Source organism: Protopterus annectens, chromosome 7.part0 (genome assembly GCF_019279795.1).
Source record: "Protopterus annectens isolate FY-2018-M chromosome 7.part0, PAN1.0, whole genome shotgun sequence".
NCBI lineage: Eukaryota > Metazoa > Chordata > Ceratodontiformes > Protopteridae > Protopterus > Protopterus annectens.
This window is the reverse complement of record NC_056739.1, coordinates 1,643,192,235-1,643,204,585: the sequence shown is the minus strand read 5'-3', so window position 1 is coordinate 1,643,204,585 and position 12,351 is coordinate 1,643,192,235.

The window sequence follows — 12,351 nt, the reverse complement described above, 5'->3', positions numbered from 1 at the left end:
TCCTTTTAACAATAGTACAAGGGAAAACATGCTTTCTAACGCTGTACAGTAGGTGGAAAAAATAGATGATGAGATGTTAGTGAATTTGCACTGCTCCTTTTAACAATGTACAAGGGAAAATGCAGACATATGCTTAACATGTAGTCAGTGGAACATCTTTATCTGACAGCCATATTGTACTGTCTCACTGGCATTGCCTGTGATCATATTGGTCACTAAGCAGTTGTACTGAAAATGCTTAATGTGTGGCAGTGCTAATATATGTTTTTGAAGAAAGTATGAGTCAGCTGCATTATACAATATAAAAAATACCATTTGAAAAATAATGTATTTGCATTTAAATGTGGACAGCCATCTATCCATCAAAATGTAACCAACCTTATTTTCTTTAACTTGTGCTGAATGAGGTAAAACAATTACTTGCATCGGGTGTCAAAATATCTCAGATTGAATGGAACCATGTAATGGGGCATAAAAAGATAGGCATTTTATAGTCTGACAATTGAGTTTGCCAGGGGTAGAATGACATATTAGTGGGTGGTCAGAACCCTTTCAGTAGCAGCAAGCATTACAAGTAGATATGCACTTCATTTCATATGAGATGATCACAGAATAGCTTGGCAGGAAGTAAACTGGGGAAACCATGCAAATGGCAAAACATAAACAGATGACATACAGATTTTAAAGAGTACTTGAGCAACATAATATTATAGATAATGTAATATGGTAAAGTCAACTGTGGGGGGGGGAGTGGGTTGAAAATAGAATGAAATGGAGCAGGAAAAGACATTGCAGAAAGGAAATGTTTTGTGCATTAAACACATCACGACAGCAATTATGACTGAGAAAACATTACAGAAAAGATTATCATTCAGTGAAAAGCTATGAATTTCTTTGAATGCATATTCAAACCCACAGCCAACATAGCTAATTACAGACTGAAGAAGGAGAACATAGAAATGGTACTGTGTTAGTTGTGATGTATAGTCTTCTTCTTCTTCTTTCGGCTTTTCCCAGTTAGGGGTCGCCACAGCAGATCACTGTCCGCACATGATTGGCAGTGGTGTTTTTACTGTTGTGATGTATAGTGAAAAACAAAATACAGGAATAGTAGCACAAGTTCATGCAAAGTTACTATGCATGCAGTCCAGGAAATTATTAGGGAGTCTAGCCCAAATTCTCATTAGCCCCACAGCACTGCCTGGTTAAGTGACTAGCTCAATGCTCAAGGTCACATAGTAGGAAAATATAGATGGAAAGATTGTGGCATGCCTCAGTTCACTAATAGTTGTAATCTTCAGGAGTGCAGTTTCATGCAAAAGTACACAGCAATTTCTAAGTCTTACAGAGCCCAGAGCATAAATAGTACTTGTGTCATTACCAAGGAGTCAGTATTGCTGAAGAATGATTATGCTGTACATTAAAAAAAAACAGTTGATGAGCAGAATAACATTAAAAGAGAAAACATAATGCTAAAAGACATCTGTGCTGCAATCCAAAGGTAAGGAACAGAAAGTTGGTAATATGTGGCTGTCGAATTACAAAACAGCATAGTGGTGTCTTCTGTGTGGAGTCTGCATGTCCTCACTGTGTGTGCATAGGTTTCCTCCGGATGCTCTGGTTTCCTCCCACATGCCAAACACATGCAGCAGGTGGATTGGGCACTCTAGATTGGCCCTAAGTGAGAGTGTGTGTGTGAGTGTGTGGTATGGCTGAACTACCACTGCAGGGCTAGCCAACCAGTGGTGTAAACCTTGCCTCTAGATGATTGTCGCTGTTGAAGTGACACCCCAAACTCATGTGCAAAAATGGAAAAAGGGGTTGTGGATGATAGATGGATAGTAAGGAGAAATAAAAGCATAACATTAGTTAAAACAAATGCAACTGGTAAGGAGTTTCCTACAATATTCAGCTCGACTCCCCTAGAAAATCTTCCCACTGCTGGGACTGAGGAATACAATAATGTGTCATTATCAACAATCAGGTTTGTAGAATAGGGATTTTTCTGTACTTTAACAGATTACTGTATGAGCAGAATAACAAGAAAATATAGAACATATAACACCACAACACATCTGTGCCTCAGAAAAAATACATACAAAATTAATGAATAGAAAGTTGGTCATACATATTTTGTTCTGGACTTAACTTGGTAAGGGGGACAAAAGAACATGACAGCTGTAAACCAAATGAAAATAAAGCATTTTCTGCAACATTCAGGCAAATGTCAGTCACTGTCATCATATATATATATATATATATATATATATATATATATATATATATATATATATATATATATATATATATATATATATATGGGACTACTTGAGATGATTGAACTTTCAAAAGTTCGACTTTCATATGGCCAAGACCATATGATCGAACTTATGAAAGTTCGAACAGCTAATAAAATGTAAAAAAAAAGAAAAAAAATACCTGAACTGTTTCAACAGGGTGCAAGCCCCTCTGCACCCCCACACCCCCAGCTATTTATATAAAACAACTCGAAGATCGCACTACAGTGTGGGAAAGGGAAATCATCCAGTTCCATGCTGTATGGAGATCTCAATTATAAACGTTTGAACTTTCAAAAATTCGATCATATGGTCTTGACCATATGAAAGTCGAAATTTTGAAAGTTCGATCATATGAAGGGGACCTCTATATATATATATATATATATATATATATATATATATATATATATATATATATATATATAGGTTTACTATTGTTTGTTCGAATGGTAAAACATTTGCCATTCGAAACAATGAATAGTAAACCTAAAAACACAAATTCTGACCTGCCACATTGTCGACCCAAATGATCGACACATTTGAGTCCACATTGTGGCCAAAACCATTATGCGATAGCTGTATAGGAGCTGATATAAATCAGTCTCCTATATGAAAAATCACATTTTTGCAGGGGGACAAGCCCCTCCACCCCCCCACACCCCTCCTACTCATATATTCTAACTCCAAGATCACACTACAGTTGGGATATGGATGAATTTCTAATCCCCACTGTTCCGCGATCTCCATGCAGATAGTCAAATACCCTTATGCAAATGCACTACAGCATTCACATAAGTGTTTTTGACTATCCCATCTATTTATGCTTTGTGTACGACATTCTGATTTTCAGCAGCAGTGCTGCCAACAGAATGTCATTCGCACAAACTATAGTAAACCATATATATATATATATATATATATATATATATATATATATATATATATATATATAGATAGATATAGATACAGATATGTGTGTGTGTGTGTCCACACACACACACACACACACACACACACACACATTATATACATATATAAATAAATGAAAATAAAATTATTTTCACTGTTGGCACTGGGGAACAGAATTACTTTCAAATCTTTTATTTTCAAGTAGCAGCTGTCACTTAACACATGAAACTGCAAGGATTCTTCAGTCCAGTGACAGTTTGACACCTTAGGAAAAGTACGAGGGGAGTAGAATGTCAATTCCTCTTGGACTATAAAAAGATACTTTGTATTTATTTTCTTTATTTATTCTTTTAGGAATGTAGTGTTTAAATTTATTTCAGGTGTTTGTGTACATTGTAAATAGTTTATTTTGGTCACATTATTTCTACTAGCTATTATATTATTATAATGTATTAGTTTATTATCTTGTTAAAAATAGTTTTCAGCCAAAAAAAGATACTTTGAACAAAGTCCTGCAATTCAGCTATCATTTTGTTTGTAGCTGTATAACTCCTTAGTATACTGTAAATAAAGGCTGAGATATACACAAATAAGAGCCATTTAAGAAATAAAAGAAGCAGTCTTGTTACGGAAGGCATTTAAGACAACAGTAACTGACACTAATCCCATTATATGTCAATGACATGGGACTACACCACTACTTCCTTATTTATAGTATGACTCATATAAAGTAGACTTGAAATAAATTATTGGAAAGAAAAGGATTCAAGAGAAACAAGATCATGTTGATATGTCAAGCCCCAATGGCAGCCATTTTGGGGAAAACATTAATATTATATGTGAAGCACTCAGAGTGTAGCTAAGAAAACATAGCTATAGTGAAAAAAATAGGGTCCTGATTCAAAAAAAACTTTCTCTCAGTGTAAGTGACCACTTACACTGGCTGGGAGCAGGTATTATGGAATCTGGTCCCATTGGTAAACCTGTTTATAGGCCATATACTGAAGTAAGTCACTTACACTGAGAGCAAGTCTTTTAGGATCAGTGTAGACCTTCACTGAAAGCAACATGATTGGAATCTGGCCCTATGTTTTTTAGTTTTAAGGTGGAGCTTTCCTTTAAGTAGTACTTTGAATAAGATGGAGAGCTGATCAGAAATGTAGTCATTATTATAAAAGCAGTGCCATGCATAGTTCTCTTAAAAAAGTAAGAGGAGTTTTGTTCATAAGGAACGATAGCTGATTCAATTATAGACAGCCTGTTGATGAGTGGTTTACATTTGACAGACGCTGTTTTTACTGAAACATCTCTCTCTCTCATATTGCTAGAACAATGGATGATCTTTCTAATGTGAGATACCCGTCTTTGTTAGCTATTAGATTACATGGGTGGGTCTGACTGAAAGATGGTGAACTGTTGAAAGACAGCAGTCTTGATGAAGGAGCTTGAAGGTTAGAAAATATAGTAAGAGAGAAACTCCAGTACAGTCTGTTAGCCAGTTATATTTCTCATAATTAAAATGCTGCACATACTCAAAAATATGAAGAAAAGATATTAATTTCTCAAACAAAGTCTCTCATTTCTTGGTGCAACACTTTTAAAGGGGCACTAAAGAATAATGTGGAATTGACTTCACTTAAATTCAGTTTAGTTATATTCAGAAAACTGCAAATATTCAAAATTATAAAGCAATAAACATTTATTGTAAGTAAAGCCCCTGATATCTCATTGCAGCAGCTTTAAAAGATCTTGAATGAATAATATTGAATACACTTCATGTAACTATTCACTTTTTAGCCATGACAAGACTCAGAGTTTACACTTACTGTATTATATGTGCAAGCAAGGCAAAATCATTTTTGTGAAATATTTACACCGTTCACTATCCATATATGTATTGCCTGACACCATTATAGGTCCATTACAAATGAGAATAACTTCAACTGATTAAGCATGTAAATGATTATATTATAATTTATTTAACATTTCCAACTCATTCTGTTATATCTTTGTAACTCAGATTAGTGTAAAAACATTGGCAAAAGGTGATGGTCACTGATGTGGCACCCCAGCCCCATGTCCATAATAGGGAAAATGATGTTGATACTTTTGCAAAATAGTTTGCTATACCTAAATTCTAAATTCTGTTTTGAATGTGCCTGTTGCTGAAAGCACAGCTGGTGAAACAAAATGGATTATTCTGATAGAGAGGCAGTTACTAATCCAAAAGAGGGGTCCTGAGCCAAAACCAATATGCTAAGAGTTTCAAATAAGAAGAGAAGGTTGTTTTCCATTTCAAATAAACTGGTTATATTTATCAACAGCATTCCATAGAACACCCCTTTCTCCATCTTAGAGTATTGGTGACTGAGTAAACTGTAGTAAGAGAATTATGACCAGACCAAAACTGCAGTGAACATTAGAAATAATCCCACACATATTTATATATTCTATTACAGGTTTAATAATTTTTTAATATTTTAGTTATGAGCTAGAAGTTGGAAATGAGTTTGCAACCTTTTGAAGATAAATGATAACAGAACGCTTAAACACCTCAGTTAAAATACCAGTTGTTTAGTGAGAGATTAAAGATATGTGTGAGTGGTTTAATCAAGCATTGATGCCTGAAAATGTTGACATTACTGGGGAAATAACTGCCTGCCCAGGGTGTTGTGAGGCCTGATGCCTTAGACTTCTATTATTTTTCCTTAAACACCCATCCTGTAGAGCTCAGGTAATGGTCTGTTAGTTAAAGTGTTTTGTATTTGTTTTATAATTAGCACATACATTTTTTAATACTCTTGCTGTAACCGAGTTCTTCTCCTTATTGTCACAAAGTTGCTGCAGCATATGTAATTGCTTCAGTAGGAAATATTTTTATATAAAAAATATAAGTTGTTAAAGTATTTAATGTCCACACACACACATACACACACACACACATTGAAATTAAATCTACTTTCCTTTTTTTCTTGCAATATTTTTATTAAAGATTAAATAAGAGAATAAACACTGTCTAATACATTGATCATACTGAACAGACAACTTTTAACAACAATGAAACTAAATCAACTATTTACATTATTTACAGAGGCCCGAAAATGTTTGAATATTACAAATATTTTAGGAAAAAAACTTTCAGTGAAGCAAACAAATAATGATTAAACAGGTTTAAAAATCAGTTCAGAAAGTCTCAGTTAGGTTTGAAACCTTTGTCCATGGTTTGTTATTAAAACTCCTCAGATATATTCCAAGTTTTTTAGTTCTGACTTCCTTGTTTATGGTTTCTTCTAGTAAAGAGAGAAATTCATCAAAACTTGTAGAGGTCAATTTCCTTGTTATACACTTCCTGGCTACTGCTAATATTGTCCATAATAAGTATGAATTTGATATATTCAGAAAAAATTAAGTTTTAGCTAATGTGAGGTTGTCTGAAAATAAAGCTGAAATAAAATCATCACTATCTGTCCAAAAATTCCTTAGTTTAGAGCAATCATAGAACACATGGAACCTATCTGTATTACATGAGGTTAGACAACTCCAGCAAATTATGTTATTCAATTTTTGAATTTAGCAATTTTGTTAGGAGTTAAAAATATTCTATGTAAAACCTTCCAATTAAATACACTCCAGTATTGGCTCCAAGAAGTAAGTTTTACTGAAGATAGAATTTTAAGTTTTCCTGTCTGGGAGAGACTATGTGGTAGGTAGGCCTTTAGTCATTTTGTTCCATTGCTTAGTTGTTAAAATGGACCTGTAACTTAACAAAATGGTGTATAATTTGGATACTGAACTGTGAAACTGTTGATTATTAGGGTCTATGTCATAAAACTAAAAATACAAACTCTCGAACGCTCACATGAGCGAATAATCAAAAACTCGAAATTGGTATTGTGTGGGGCTGCACCCCCAAACACTCCCTGCTAAATATATATTCCTACTCCAAGATCGCAATACAGTGAGGAAAGGGAAAATATTCCAACCTTCACTGTACTGTGATCCCAAAATACCAATTTCGAGTATATGATTATTCGCTCATGTGAGCGTTTGAGAGTTTGTGTTTTCGTTGTTCTAAAGTAGACCCAGTCATTAAATAATATTTCAGATATGAGAGTGATTAAGGGAGGTTGATCTAAATATGAAGAGTTCTGAATAATTCTGCATAAGTCTTGAGAATAAGCAATTGCACTTAGTAGTAATAATCAATCTTGTGGTGATAAGTTAGAGTCTTTTATAATTTGCTGAAGTTGTAAAGTTTCCAAATCTTTAATACATTGTTTCCAACAAGTTTTTTGTGATTTTAAAGGGGATTATTAGGTCAAACCAGGATTTGATATCTCCATTTGAGTATATTATTTTTTTAAAGTTGTTAATAATGTTATTTAGATAGGTTAGTTTCTTGGGTTTTGTTGCATTATATTGAACAGTGTGGCTAAGAAGAAACCAGAACTTATCGGAGGGATGTTTGGAAGTAATTTTAATGACAGTGAGTTTTCATTCTGTATTATAGTTATATGGCAATCTTTCCAATTTGAGCTATAATTTGGATCAATCCAATTTAATGTACTTTTAAGTAATGATGCTTTGATATAGGTTTCCAAGTCAGGGAATCTTAAATCACTACCATCCCAAGATCTAATATGGTGTGTATACATAATCCTGTTTTTGTTCAGGTACCATAGGAAGTTTAATAAAGTTGTATTTATCAGTTTAATATACTTATTCCAAGGATGGGTGTCTTGAGCAAGAATAATACATACAATTTTTGGAAGGAGAGTAATTTTTAACAATTGCAGTATGTCCTCGAATGAAAAAAAATATTGTTCCAGCTGCTTGTTTATGTATTTACGTGAGATATTATGTTTTTATAACTTGTTTCTTTTGTTTTTTCCAAGTTTTTGAATAAGGTTATCCCTAGGTAGTTTAATGTATTAACTTGTCCTTCAATGATGCTTTGGTTTAACTAGTTGAGATTTCCCTTTGTCATTAAGAATAATATGCTTAGATTTTTGCTTATTAAAGCAGAGGTCTGAACTTTTTTGAAAGTTATTTATTATTGTGTCTGGTTCTAATAGTTATTTATTTGACTTAGGTAAGGTAAGCAAAATATCTTCTGCAAATAGCATTATTTTAGAATTGTATTGTTTATAAATATTAATGTTGATTTCTTGATTATTCCTTATTGATGATGCTAATATTTCTATGACAAGGGCAAATAATAGTGGGGATAAAGGGAGACCTTGTTTAGTGCCTTTGGTTATGGGGATGCACTTTGATGCGAAGGGGCATAATCTGACATATGCCATATTATCTTTATAAATAGCCTTTATCATGGAGATGAAAGATATTGGAAACAAGAATGCTTTTAGTGTTTCAAACAAAAAGTTCCAGTTTACCAAGTTAAATGCTTTTTCTATGTCTAGACTCACCAACAAAGCTTCTTCATTTTCTTTGTTTAAGAATTCTATTAAAGCTAATATTATTTTGCTATTATCATGAGTGTGTTGGATTTAAGAATAGAGGTAATTAAGGAGTATCTCCAAGAGGGAGGGATCACATTTTTAGTTTGTACTTCAACCAGAGTGTTATAAAGTAAAGATATAACTGAATCTGGAAAAAGTTTATAAATCTCTGCTATAATGCCATCTATGTCAGGAACCTTGTTAGGTGTAAGGTGTTTGATTTTATTTTTGATTTCATTTAGAGTTATTCATTTCTCAAGAGTTGTACTAAGATTTTCTGGGATGCCCTTCAAATTTAAAGTGATTAATTCTTGGGCTGATACATTTTTATTTATATTATCAGAGTTATAATGTTTGGTGAAATGCTATCTAAAGACTTCTAACATATCTCCAGTATCAGAAACTGTCTTGTTAGTACCTTCATGTAATAATTGTAAGATATTATTTGCTTTAGAATGTAATTTTGCTCTTAATGACAAATTGTTCATGTGTTTGGGCATAAGAGCATAGAAGTTTAATTTATTTTTTTCTAATGCTAAGTTTGTTTTGTCTGCCAGAATATCTAGATATTTCTTGTTTAATGCATTTATTTCTTTTTTATTATTTGAGTTTGAATGTGATGATCTAGATCTCAGGGAGGTTAATTGCGACTGTACATTCTGCAGTTCCGATTCCCATTCCTTAAGTTTTTTCTTATACCAGACTATAGTTTTACCATAAATATTTGCTTTTAGAGCATCCCAGACCATAATAATGTTTGTTTCAGGTTATTATTTGTCCCTAAGAATAAGTTTAATTCTGATAATAAACATGGTTTGAAGTCTTTTAGTTTGGTGATATAGGCAGGAATTCCTGTAATAGTATTTAGTTTTATGAAGTCTAGTTGTATATCTAACATAAGGCAATCGTGGTCTGATGAAGGCCATGGAAGAATAGTAAAGGATGCATGCTTTAATTTTAAATCATTGGAGATAAGGAATTTATCTATTCTGGTTTGAGTTTTAAATCTATAATCAGTGTGTATAACAGAGTGATTTGTTATTTTTAGAGTTATATGGATCATACAGATTACAAGAATGTATCCATTTCTCAAGAATTTTAGCACTGGATGCTAGTCTAAGTGGGTGTCTACTTGTTGTATCGGAACTATTTAAAAATCACCCCCTAGAATAAGATTCCCTTTGATATGCTATCAATAAAATTGAAATATTGTTGGGCAGTTAAAGCACCCAATCTTGGGAACCAGTAAAGGTTAGCAAGCATCTGAATTCTATGATTGAATTTTAGGACAGTGATAGCTAGTAGTCCCTCAGGGTCTTCATGCTTATATAACATTTGATGGGAGATAATATTATTCTTCCATAGGATCATCACTCTTCTTGTTTTAGACATAAATAAAGCATGAACCAGTACTGTATGTGTTTGGTTTCCAAACATCTCTCTCTGTATTTTTAAAATGGGTTTCCTGTAGGAATACTATTTGTGGTTTGTTTAAGTTAAGGTATCTTAAAAGGTTTGACCTCTCCTTTAAATTATTGATGCTATTTATACTAAGTGAGGCTAAAGACAAAGACATGATGAGTTATAGGAGTAGTTTATCAAATGGTCAGTAATAACGGAGTTTATTACCTCAAAGCATTCAGTGAAAATTTGAGACTTCCATTTGTATAAGTGACATGTTTGCTGAAATATATTATAATCAGGCCTGAGTGCAGAAAGAAACAACAAAATAATCATATTAAAAATAGAGAAACAGTGTATTTCCCCAACACATACATATAATTAAAAAATTCCCACTTTGAAAGATGAGATAAAAATCAATCAAACTACTTTCCCAAACCATCATGAACATACCTTTCAGCTCTAAAATGTATAAATAAAGAAACTTGTGCTGTAAACATACAATTGATTGAACAGATTTCACTAAGTTATTAAAATACAGTGAGGAAAAAGGAGAAACATACATATATTAGTATCTTAAGTTACACATGTAATACTGGATGTTGAGGTCCTATATTTGACATGAATTACTATATAGGATCAAATGAGTTTAAATAAGTACAAAATATTTATCTATTAGCTAGAGTCAAAAATAATTAATATTTTAATTACGTTATCCAAAAATGAACAAGTAAAAAGGAAGCTGGGCGCCTATTTTAAGATATATATATATATATATATATATATATATATATATATATATATATATATATTTCAAACGATTTGTGCACATATATTAGAAATTATTGTGAACAACAGTAATGAGCATCAAAGCAGCCTATAGTCTGGCTCAGACATTTATATCTAGTTAGAGTGTACATCAGTCCAACTGTAATTATCTTATTTTGTATTTAAAAACATGTTAGTTAACCAACAGCTTTTGTAAAAATCTTTGGGACAGTGTAATGCATATATAAAATAATGCATAAATGATTGCTTGAGCATAGTTATTAATCAACACTTTAATCTTTTGTTCATCTATATCATTCTAATCAAGTAAAAGTTGAATGTAAGTTTAGAAGGTCCCAAAGATTTCTCTTAGTTTAACTTTAAGGGGCTCCACAGTTACCTCAGTGAAATATATTAAAGTACATTATGTTAAGATGAATACGTAATGTTGGACTGTATTTATTTTTATAGGCTTAAAAGTCTGAATACATTGTTATCTATATTACTCGTAGCAAGAATTAGTGAATAACCAAATCAATAAAGGGAAAGTGTGGCGACTACATTAAAATGCACTTAATGCGGACTATTCACCAACATTGCAAAAACAAAACTGTATAACTATTCTTATAATGGTAATAATGCAGCATCATATAGCTACTAAGCATTAAGTATAAGTCAGTGGTGAATATTGTTGATTATTACATTTCCTATATTATTAAAACAAACTTGCCAATTTCATCTTCTGTGTAGATGCAAATAATTTATTATGTGCTATATTCTAACCATTCATCTTGCATCTATTTATTATTTCTTTTACTTCTGCAAGGTCTTCTTAACTTGTTCTTGCCTTCTAAACAATCTCAGTTGAAGTGTAGCCCTTTTAGATATTTTACGTGTAATAGCAAAATTCCAGCAGACTTTATAATAGAGATTTATATGTTCATTAAGGAAAATAACATTACCAGTAACTAGGTTGTATTGATGTAACAATGCTTGCAGTTTTTAAGTTTACCACCAGAGACTTTAAATTTCAACTTATATATATATATACATATATATATATATATATGTTAAATCTAGTTGTTTACACCTTTTATTCACCATATAAAAGATAGATGATTTTTAGAAATTTTTCTTGCTCAAGAGTCACTTATAAAAGCTTCCATATAGATAAAATCTTCCAACTGGACTGGACCTGAGGCCACCATATTAGTGCAGCTATCTACAGTAACATAATCACATTTAGCTGTGTGCTTATTTACCCTAAGAGCTGTCATCAAAAGTTCTGAGAATTACTGTTTGAGAGTGGTATCCAGGACCATCTCATACATGTTCTTGTCCCCGTAGTAATGAAGCATTTTTTTCATGTAATTGCCTTAATGTCTAAAATTAGCAGAACTGCAACACCTTCTTGCCAAAAAATGTTATTAGATGACAGCTATATAAACCCACTAGCCTTATGCAGCAATATGAAAAAGCTGTTAATCAGGTTCTGCTGTACAAATACTCTG